Source organism: Medicago truncatula, chromosome 5, assembly GCF_003473485.1.
Source record: "Medicago truncatula cultivar Jemalong A17 chromosome 5, MtrunA17r5.0-ANR, whole genome shotgun sequence".
Taxonomy (NCBI): Eukaryota; Viridiplantae; Streptophyta; class Magnoliopsida; order Fabales; family Fabaceae; genus Medicago; species Medicago truncatula.
In genome coordinates, this window is record NC_053046.1 from 4,724,710 (window position 1) to 4,737,036 (window position 12,327).

Here is a 12,327-nt window from a genome sequence, read left to right on the forward strand (position 1 = left end):
TCTCTCGCCACAACACCAATACCCTATTTACCTCCCTCTATCAATATGTTGCAACAACATTAAGCTTATAACAAACACTAAGAGGGGTGTCCAATGGACATCAGATAAGGCCAAATTTAGATCAGATAATGCCAAATTTAGACTTCCATTTAATGTCTCTAACAACATCGTATCAACACTCTTATCTTGTTGTCTTTTGAACCTTAGCAGGAGTTAGTAATATTAGTTTGTAACTTGTAAGTGAAATGGAATTACTCTTATTGCGTCCATGTAATGACTTATCAACAGCAACACCATAAATAATACTACTAATAAATTCCCCAGCTCTTTATTTTTTTTTTCTAACATCAATTTCAGCTATATATATATATATATATATATATATATATATATATATGAGAAATGATATTTGTACAACCAATTTTTGACAACTTTTGTGACAACCTTTTCTCTCATACTCACATTATGTTTTTACTTTTTCTCTCTATTGCTTTGATTTTTGTGCCAATACTTTCTTTTCTTTGCAAAATTTTGGATGTACTAAAAGTTGTCACATAATTGGTTGTTCAAATAACATAACTCTATATATATTATCATATGTTACTGCCATGTTTTACCTAATATTGTCTCTCTTCTAACACCCATGTTATAATTATTAGTCAGATTCCACCCATCAATAATTTCTAAACATCAATTTCGTGACCAAGTTTCAATCAGAGTATATGCATTTCATGGAACCAACGTTGATGATGTAAAATAAGAAATGGAGAAAGAGACAATGACACGTTCTTTTATACTCCATGCTGATTGTCACATTTCTTCACATTCATTGGTTGTCCATGCTCTGGTGTTTATTATCTCTCTACTATAAAGTCAAGTATTTTGTGTTTACGCTTGCTGCTGTTTCAGTATTTCATTTCAATTATCACTTTTGTTATAATAAAAAGTTTATGTTAATTGTCATGTAAGTAAAACTCATTGTAAAATGAGGTAGCTATACATTTGATATGTTGATCAAACACGGATTTGAATTCACAATTTTATATTTTTCAGCATTTTGTATGTGAGTTTCAACGTTTGATTTTCAACATTAGGTGACTGAGGGGAACTCATAGCCCTCACGGTATATTTAAGGGTATTAATGTTGTAATATGAAGCATAGTATTGCGTGTATGTTTTGTAATATCAAAACCTTAATTCATTCAATTTACGAAACTACAACTGCTCTATAGTCGTAGAGATAGACATATTTAACTGAATTGTGTAAATAAAAATCGATTATCTTGCAATTTATGTTTCAATTACTCTTATATTAATTACTAGTTGTTCTACTAACATTAACCATTTTAAGTCGGTTAATTCAATACTTAAAAATATTAACTTGAAAAAACTAAGGTCTTGAGAATTTTAATTTTAAGACCATATTATCTTACTTCTACAAAATTTTTGATGATAAAATTTAGATTGAAGAAATGGTGTTTTAGTCTAAAGCATGGAAAACATTTGAATCCTACTTCTACAATTTCATACTAAATCAGTGATTATCAACGAAATATATATTTCATAGTGATAATTATCACTATTGTTAAAAGTGTATGGCAAACTTAATTTGCTAATATATGGACCACAAATATTATATTTGAGGTTACCTAGTTTTTGATTCGTAGGGTCCATTATTGGAGAAGTTTTGATCAATCCTATATTCTTCCATGTGTATAGTTTCTATAGTTAATTAGTAAGTGCACTAAACCCACCTGCGCATGCTTGCTCTTGATGTATACGTCAATTGCAGGTTGAACAGCAAAGATGAAGATTTGGCAATCATATCCTTTTTAATAAAAACAATGTTCCTAGAGATAGAGGCAGCGATTTTATGATTTCATTTCAGTTAGGTCGTTCACAAACAAATCCTTTAATATTTTTCTACGAAAAAAACAATTAGGTTAGTTTTTGTTCTTCTTTCTTTCTGGCTCTTTAGAGCTAGAGAGTAGGGACAAAGATATTTGTAGATTATGTGCCAATAAGATCCTTACTCCGAGTCTCTAACAATTGGATTTGGACAGACATCCTTATGATGCGATGTATGAGTTAAATCTTTACTAACTTGATAGACCGACCTCATTTGATAAAAAAAAAAACTCATGATTTAATTATCATTTATAGATACAAGATATGATAAATGTATCATATCTTGATTCAACCTGTTGTTTAGTGCGCCAAATAAATTTAACCTATTTCTTATCTTGTTTCATTCTCTCTTGTTATTTTTTTAATCCTTAGTTTTTCATGGGTTAAAACTAAGGATTACAAAACCCTCTCTAAGTCTTGATTTGTGCCGCTTGGCCCGACCATAAATTAAACTTAAACAAGACAAAAATATATTCAATCATTTATAACTTATGTTTATTTTTTTGTCGTCGTCAAATTATCTTACTGGTTATTTGTCTTCTTAGTATTGGTGGTGGAGGGAGTACAGGGCCTCTAGAGGTCCCCCACCCCCACACACACACATTTAATAATTTTTTTATATATATACTACAATTAAACTATATTTCTACCATTTACTATATTAATTGGCAACTAATATCATTAATTTTGTACTTTATATTCTCTTAAATTGTCTCATATTTCATAAAGTTTATCGATATGATCTCTCTACAACACATTTTAAATCTAAAAGAAAAAATAAGGGAGTTGGTGGAGTGTTGTGTGATCAATTAATCTTAACGTACTTTTAACCGTGTTTGCACTTTAGATATTGTGTATTCTTTTTATTAATTACTTTTTACCATATGTTTAGTTATCTTTGGTTTTAATTTGGCTTAACTTAAATTCTGAGTTAATCTTCGGATTTTAGTGCATTTTGATCAAGAACTTAGATTGTACTTATCTGATTGAAGCCTGTGAACATGCATTGAAATTTCGATAATACACAATATGCATAGTTTAATTTCTACAATTGAATCAATAAATCTCACCGATAATTTAAATGAAGAACACACTTGTGTATGATGTATTCCCTATTTGTATTGAAAGATAAATTTGCACTTGGCCCGAACCATTGCTCACTTATGTAAGTGAAAATTGTTTTTCTGACATAGAATACTTCCTATTGACACAAGTAAATGACACTTTTATCCCCAGCGACAGTTAACAACCGTTACGCTATGCGCCAACAGTTAACAACCGGTGACTTTCCAGCGGCAGTTAACTGTTGTTTCTTTCTGTTATATGAACAGAGCAGCATAGGAGTTGCTATAAGCACAAAATCAAGTAAGTTTTTTTGAATCCTATTGCGTTGCTATTTTGTGATTGATTTGATAGTTTTTTTTTGGTTAAATTGCGATTATAGAGGTTTATTGATTTTATGATGTTATGATAGTTTAGGTTGTTTGAATTGTTAGGTTTAGGTTAGAAATTTGGTAAAAAAAAAAGGTTTAGGTTATAATTGTTTAGATTGTTAGAATTGTTATGAAATTATGGTAGAATTTTTAGGATTAGATGAATTGTTGTATAATCGTTGCGATTAGTTTAGGTTTGTTATGAAATTTTGTTGTTATGAATTTGTGATAGAGTTGTTACGGTATAATTTTTAGGATTAGTTTAGGTTTTGATGAATTATTGTAGAATTGTTACGACATGGTGTAGGTTTTGATCGCCGATTTGTTTATTTAGATATGTCTCAGAATCAGGGAAACATTGAGTTGAACAAAAAGGAGGGTGACGACAAGAAGAAAGAAAATTCGCCGATGACATAGCACATAATCACATGTGATGGATCTATCAAAAAGAAGGATTCAAAGGTGCTGGTGTATAATCATTCGAGGTTGAGGAGGAGCGGGAGGACATGCTATTTTGGTCCTCAGCCAAAAGCAGGCGCCCCAAGGCTGTCGAGGACAACCCAATTGACTTTGTGATGAGGAAGATGATTAAATGTAATGGGTTGTAATATCTAATTGTTTTGGATCTTTTTTTATGGTACATTTTGCTAGACATATTGGTACTTTGAATAAATTCGCGTTTTGAATAATTTCAATTAAAATCGCGTTTTGAATAATTGCGTATTCGAATAAAAACTAATTAAATCTAACGTGAATTCAACTAATTAAAATTGCGTAATGAATAAATAAATTCGAAAAGTGAATAAATAAGATAATTATTGTTCCGTTCAAAACAACATGTATTATGCATATTCAACTATATATGTTATCACATTAGATTACATTACATTCCGGAATGTACCTTCCAACTGCAACAATTATCTTACCCTTGAATAGGGCAAATTCAAACTTTCTAAACAGCATGACTGCAGCATGCGATGAGCATTTTAAATGATGGTATTTAAGCGTCAAAAGAATGAGGTGCATTCCTTGACACTTAAATATCATCATTCAAAATGCTCATCGAATGCTGGATTCCTGCCGTTTAACAAGTTTGAATTACCCCATTCAAAGGAAGACAATTGTTGTAGTTGGACGTTTGTACCTCGCAACTACAACAATTGTGTTACCTTTGAATGGAGTAAATTCAAACTTGCCAAGCAGTAAGACTCCAATATACGACCGGCGTTCCCAATGTTCCATTCAAAAGATTAAATTCTTGTTAGGTTGGGATTAAATAATGGTATTCAAATGTCAAAAGAATGAGGTCCATTCCTTGACACTTCAATACCTTCATTTAAACTGGCCTAACAAGAATTTAATCTTTTGACAGGAACAATGAGAATGTCGGTCGAATATTGGAGTCCTGCCGTTTGGCAAGTTTGAATTACCCCATTCAGAGGAAGACAATTGTTGTAGCTGCAAGGTGCATTCATTTGGTACCTAATGACGATCTTCTGGCGGAATCAAACTTTTGATGATATCTTCAGTTGATCTCAGCAACGTCACCCGCATATCGATCCACTGGAACATGTTGTGCTCCCAAAACATGCTCGTCACGTTTTTGTCGTTCGTTAATTCCACCCAAGTGAATGATACTCTCCCCTCATCGAGCGTTGGACGTTTATACCGAATGTGTTCCACTTTCCTTGTGTCTCTGGGGTTGACTCCTTGGTTGAATTCAGTCAGTTTTTCCTTGAGACCTCTTAACGTTACACCAAGGCACCGAACCTTCAACCTCTGAGGTTCTCCGCCGTTGAATTGTGCATGAACGTCGATTCACCCGGCCATTGTTTCAAATCTACACAATTAGAAATTAAAAATAATCAATGAAAAACTCATTCCAACACTTGTAGTGAAAATTTGACATAAACCCTAAAAAGCCTAAACAAACCCTAAAAAATTTATAAAATTCAAAAAAATAAAAATAAAAATTTAAGCAATATAACTTCATTATAATAGGTATTTATAATATATGTTAATAGCATTTCAGATCTACAACATAACTATATTAAAAACAAAAATTCAAAATTTAATAATTAAACAACAACTAAAATTATAAACATATAAACACATCTACTAACTAAAATGTATGACAATATCATAAGTGATAACTTACTTGTGATTTAGTGGAAGAAATTTTGGATGATTTGGTAGAGTTTTTTTAGAGAGAGAGTGAAAATTTGAGAGAAAGATGGTGATGGTGATTATGGAATGAGTGTCTGGATTTTGGCTACTGACTTGAATATATCACGAACACAACGACAATTAACTGCCGCTGGAAGCCAGCGGTTGTTAACTGTCGGCGCATAGTCTAACGGTTGTTAACTGTCGTTGGTGTAAAAATGTCATTTACTTATGTCAATAAGAAATATTCTATGTCAAAAATGCAATTTTCTATGTAAGTTATGCACATAACTTGATATACATATATTGTTTTTTATATATAACAAATATACATACATTGTTGGTGATTAAGAAAGGGAAATGTTAACGAGTGCCTCCGGGTAGAGCTGTCAAAACGGACCGGGCCGTATGGGCCGGTCCGTTTAGCCCGATTAATTATAGGGCTTAGGCCTTAAATATTGAGCCCGAATTTTAATAGGGTTTTTAGCCCGGTCCTAAAAAGTCCGCTACCCGTTAGGGCTAGCCCGAACGGACCGAGGGTAGCTCGCTAACCCGCATAACAAAAAAAAATACTATAAATTATATATATATATATATTTTCAAATAATTCTTTACTTTGTTGATTATCAAAGTAATAAATAAAAGTGAAAATTCAATGAATTAACACAAATATACATGTAATATAAAATTATATTTACTCGTTTCGTTATTTATAATTGTAAAGATCGAATATATAAATATCTATAACCATAACGTATCTAATTTATTTACAATTGTTTTCCTCGCCGTTTTAGTTTACGACGTTTGTACAAAAATGTTTACAATTTATTTTTGTTCTAGGCATTATTTAAACATACTAAAAATATTATTTATAAAAAAAAAATTATAGGAGTATTTTATAGTACTTTTTCTTAAAAATAATATATAATTTTTAATACGGGCTGGCCCGTTAAGTCCGCGGCCCGTGTAGGGCCGGACTCGGGTAGTATATTTCAAGCTCGTTTTTCAACCGGGCTTTGTTGGCCGTCCCGATAAAGCCCGAAGCCCGTTAGGGCCGGGCCGTCTGTTTTGACAGCTCTACCTCCGGGGCACTGGTTAAGGCCTTCAAATGGTAACTTTTCATAGCTCTACCTCGGAAATCGAAATCTTTGACTTTTTATAAAATAATTTATTCTTTTGAAATCCTTAAACAGTGTTTCGGGGACACTCGTTAACAAGACCTATTAAAAAAAACCACAATGCCCTTTCAAAAAAATACAACTAAAAAACACAACATGATCTAAATTTGGGGTTTCTCTTCTCAGCCCTACAAAACAGAAAGTATTCGCAACTTGTGGACAAAATGAATGAATAAGAAAGCACTACATGATCAAAAGTTAGGATGTTCCACTAAAAAAATTAGGTTGGCCAATAAAATTGGTTTTAAATAGATCCCCAAAATACAAAGTGATCTATCCTTATTCCTTACACTGACCCACTGGTTCTTCTCATATCTTAAATACTTTGTTAAATTCTGTTGGCATTCAAACCTAAATATAGAAGTTTCTTTTTAGTTTCCTTCTAATAATAGCACATCAACACAAACACGTGCAAATGGACTATTTCGAAATTTATGTAGATCCCCGAAAAAGAAGTATATATTAGTCTTTTGATTTGATTAAATTGTGTTAGTTTACTTCTTTTCGTCTACTATGTTGTTAGTCAAAGTCTATTCTATTAGTCAGAGTATATATTAAACAAAATTTTGTATCTTCTCAATGAATCTTCTTTTTCATTGTATTAGTCCCATTTTCAAAAATAAATATTAGTCCCATGTATAAATTATAAGTTAGAGAATTGTGTAACTCTCTCAAAATTATGCTATTTGAGATCATTCAATCCGGCATAATTGAATTGAATATTTTTTTTGACAAAAATAAATGATATTCATTCATTCAAATTGATAGAGTACATTGATATAATGCAAATTCGCTAAAAAACATATGACTATATTTAAATCTCCGGAATAGTCATGTCTCCGGATCTGCAACGTAGATGACACCAAAGTCATTGATTGGATCTGCACTGGATTGAAGCTGATCTGACAATCTGAACCGATCAAATACCTGAGAGAAACAAGAAAGACAAACAACGTCGCACAAAGACGACGAACTAACCAACATCGCACGAAGACGACGAAATCACAAAATAAGAAATGTAACAGATGTGAAAATCACTTATTTCAATAAAAGGGAAATAGAAAAACGAGTTATATGGATGATTTTGGGTCAAAAATTGACCCTAAATTACCCCTCCGACAAAAAGAAGAAGGAGTGATGGCTAGGGTTTGAGGAGAGAAGAGAAAGAGAAAAAGGCTTGAATTGTTTTTGCAGAGGTAATTATTTATCAAGGTATAATTTTTCACTCACCAATTATATATATAATTTCGAAAATTGTGGACAAAGTATATAATTGAATTGAATATATATATATATGACAGAGAAGAGATGAGGGAGAAAGAGAGGAGATGGGGGAGATAAAAAAAGATGGAGAAGTTTAATTAAAAAAATGATATATTTGTTAAAAGAAATTGGGAGAATTCAAATAAGATGATAATGATGATGATGTTGAGGTTTAAGGTTGCTGATAATGATGTTGAAGAAGATGGAGTTCGGGATGACAATGGGCTACTTTTCGAAAAATAGTATAAGATGGAGTTGGGGAAGCCAAGTTGATGATAAGTTTCATTAAATAGCATAACTTATAATTTATACATGGGACTACTTTTTTCAAAAATTACACATTTTCAAACTTGCATCTTTTGTAAAAAACTTTGCCTCCGATTTTTTGTTTATCTTAATGTAATGTTTTAAAATAATTTTCATTGTTATAGATTATTAATTATTATATCATTTAGATTTTACCCGCGGGTAAACTTCCAAATGATTGTTATAGTTTTTCTAAGAAAAAAATCATTTATTTTAAAAAAATAATCACTTTTAAGATTACTGTATCCGTTTGTTATAGATTTAAAAAAAAAAATTTAAAAATAATCTAAAAACAGTTTCAAATGAGAAGTTGTTATGAACAACTTAAAATAAAATAGATCTTTTTAGAGGAGAGAGAAAATATAATTTAAAAGAATGAACTAATTTTGTAACAAACAAATCCCTTTTATATAGTTGTATTCAAACAAACTAGATTATTTGTTTAAAAAAGGTGATTTTTATTACAGTAAACAAACGCAAAATAGATTCTGATTTTTCATATAATCTCTAAAATATAAACTCTAAATTATTTTATATCAAAATCACTTTTATTTTAATCCGTGATAAATGAGCCCATAATTATTAATAATGTAAATGATAAATAATAATCAGGTCATTATAGATTTTAAAATGATGTAATAATTAATAACAAACCAACTATAACTAACCATTCGCTCATCTTCCTCAATTATTTAATTTTTTCCATTTATTTGAGTCAGCTTAACTTAACATTCACCCCATGTCATTTGGGTAAAATTTGGTTTACTCTCGTACAATTTTTTTTTTTGGAAGTTCCCTTTAAAATTAGAAGATTCTTTGATACAAAATGGATGAGGTGGCACGCTAATTTGAATATGAAGACTATGCACAACTGCTTACGTGGTGCGCTAACTTGACAAATTATGTTTCTTTTTTTATTTTTTTTTATTTTCACTTGGATAAAAAATAATCAAGTCATTATTTTTTTTTAACATCTTCATCTCTTCTCCCTCTCTCATTCAACATCTTCATCAACAAAAATACATATGAAAAATGTATTTTAAATATAGACGCTACTTTGCATATGGAATCTGTTGACGCTAGATTTAACGTTAATAAAATGTAAATGGTAAAATACTTAATTCCGTCAGGTTTAACATTGGCTTTGTGGATGTTACTGATGGTAAAACTTAATTTTGAAATCGGTTATATTGTTAACCTATTTCAAAAACAAAAAAAAACTCTATTCCATTAAGACGAAAATCTATTTTTCCTCCCTACGAAATGTGTCCAGAGCTATAATTTTATACAAACCCACTTAGGGCCCATTTGGATTAGGTTATTTTAGAGCTTATATAAAACAGCTTATGCAAATAAATAAGTTTTTATGTATTATCTACAAGTTTTTAAGGTAGTTTATGAAAAAACAGTTTATGAAATATAATTTTCCTTAGTAAGAGCTTATAAATTAAAATAAAAGCTTATTTATTTACATAAGCTATATTTCATAAGCTAAAAATAAGCTCAATCCAAACGAGGCCTTAATAACAAAAATACAACCATAGAACCAAAATTAAGTAGAGTACAAAATCATCCATTAATAACTAAGTTACAAAATTATACAAGTAGTGTTTGTGACAACACTTTGTTAATAGAGAACATAAACAACTCACTACTAGTTAGACTTTGAGTTGTTGAGGAAAGTTCAAATACAACCAAAATCAACCTTTGTTTAATTCCAAGCACAACAATCATAACTATAGTCACTATTGAGGAAAATCAATTCATAAAAAGGCGAAGAAATTGTCACGTAGAGACTTAAAACTAGAATCTCAAAAACAATATTAAGGATGTTTATCTTCAAAACACTAGAAAAAGGTGAAACTCTGTATGAGTGCAATGGAACAGTGAGAAACATTGGTCCAAAAGATAAGAAACATTATTGCAAAAGTGAGAGACACATTGACCTGAAAAAGAAGAGAAAAAAAAACACCGCACATGCTGAGTAAAATGTGAAGGGGGAAAACAGCATCATCAAAACTATATATATGATCCTTTTGATAACTTACATGTGGAAAGTGAAGAATGAAACCAAAAAGCATAATCAAACAATTACATGGAAGTTCCTCTTTTATGACCTAATCTAGAGGGGATTAGCTACTCATAACTTCTAAACATATGAATAAAAAAGCATAAGAAAATGATCACAAGTTGATGATTCGTTCACGGTATCGTGATGCACATGCTGCACTCCCTGATTGTCTTTTGCACGAATAGATTTCCATTGGGAAAGAGCTTCGCGCACTAGCTGTACAACTACGTTAACATGGCATATTACTTGTAACCTGCAAAGTAAAGAAAAATTACAATGTGCAAAACTGGTGACTGCAGAAAATGAGCCACTCACTTTATCCCACAAGCCTGATGCCAATCAATTTTATAACGAGCCTCACATTGGGGATAACCATCTGTACATGGCACACCTCTATCTTGGAGCCGTATACGCGTAGGAAACACCCCTCTTAGCACCCTCCATTTGAAAACTTTAAACCGATTCAGAAATCTAACTTTCAACATTCTTTACCATTCTCCCGGTATTATCAATCATAAGTTATTGCATACTTATATGCGGACTTCACCGTATAATGCTCGTGGTTATTAAAATTTGAAATCAACTATCTTCCTCATCCGGATTCGATATGACTATTTTACTAATCTCGATTGCCTCTTTCATTGAATAAACTCCTTGTCAATTCCCAATTCCTGCTAGAACCATTTGTTTCCAACTGTCCAGCCACATTTAACATTTCCGTCCCATGTAATAATGGGCTTGTTATGTAAATTGCATTTTATTATTACAATTATAATTATAATTTGTTTACATCATTCTATATTATTTAGTATAGTATCTATCTACAATGCTCACAACAATTTATATGTACTTATTATTATATTTTTATCGTTTGTTTGAATTTACTTGTTTGTGTTTATCTACGTGAGTGTGAAACTCTTTGGAAGAGTTTACGCAAACAACTTATGATTAGTATTCATAAGTTGTTTTCAATTTATTTTCATAAATTTGTTGAAATAGCTTATATTAGAGATATATGTTAGATGCTAGTTTGTAGTAGTATATATACTTGTAATAATCCCATTAATGGGATAACTTCATCATTTTGTAATATTCCATTTCCATCAATACAAAGAGTTTGTTAGCTTTTTTTCTCCTTCATCCATGGATGCCATGTTTCCTAACTTATGAACACAATTTATAACTTATACAAAATTACTTTGACATTATTTATTTCATTGTTATAAAAATAGCTTATACGTAAACACTTATATTTTAAGCGCTCAATTCAAACGGGTCCTATTGTCCTATACTTGAATTTTATTAAAAAAATGTATTATGAATTTGATTCTATCCTACATTTTGATATCGGAGAAGAACTAATTATTGAAGTGATATCAGCAGTTTTTTTATGGATGGCTGCTGAATCAAAATGGGGAGAGATAAATTCAAACCGAAAATATCCGTGAAAGAAAATAAAAACTCTAAATGAAGATGTAAAATCACCTATTCCACCACCCCCTACTTCTGATGATTCTTCCTTGCCTTTATGTCTTCCATCATCGGATACACACAACAAAGATAATTGATTATCAATTTTGTGTTGTTTAATTAAATTATTCCATTAAGCACTTATTCAATATGACGCTTACTCCTTCAGGCCTTAAATATAAGTAAAATGTATATGTATGTGGTTAAATTTTGGACCAAATACATGTACTTTTTGCTAATGATTATTTTTAAGGCTAGAGGGAGTATCATACAAGAGCTTATGCATAAGTTGTTTCTACAATTGAAGGGTGAATAAACTATATGCAGGAACTTATCAACATAAGCTGAAAACAGTTCATTGTCATATCATAAGTTATTTTCTTAAGCTCTTTCAAACGGTCATTCACGTGTTTATGTAATAGGATAAGAGTGAAGTTATATCAAGCGAAATAAATTTTCATGAGAATCCCACGAAGGCGTATTGGAACACAATTTTGCTCGCACTTTAATTTCAGTTTTTATGGCATTCATG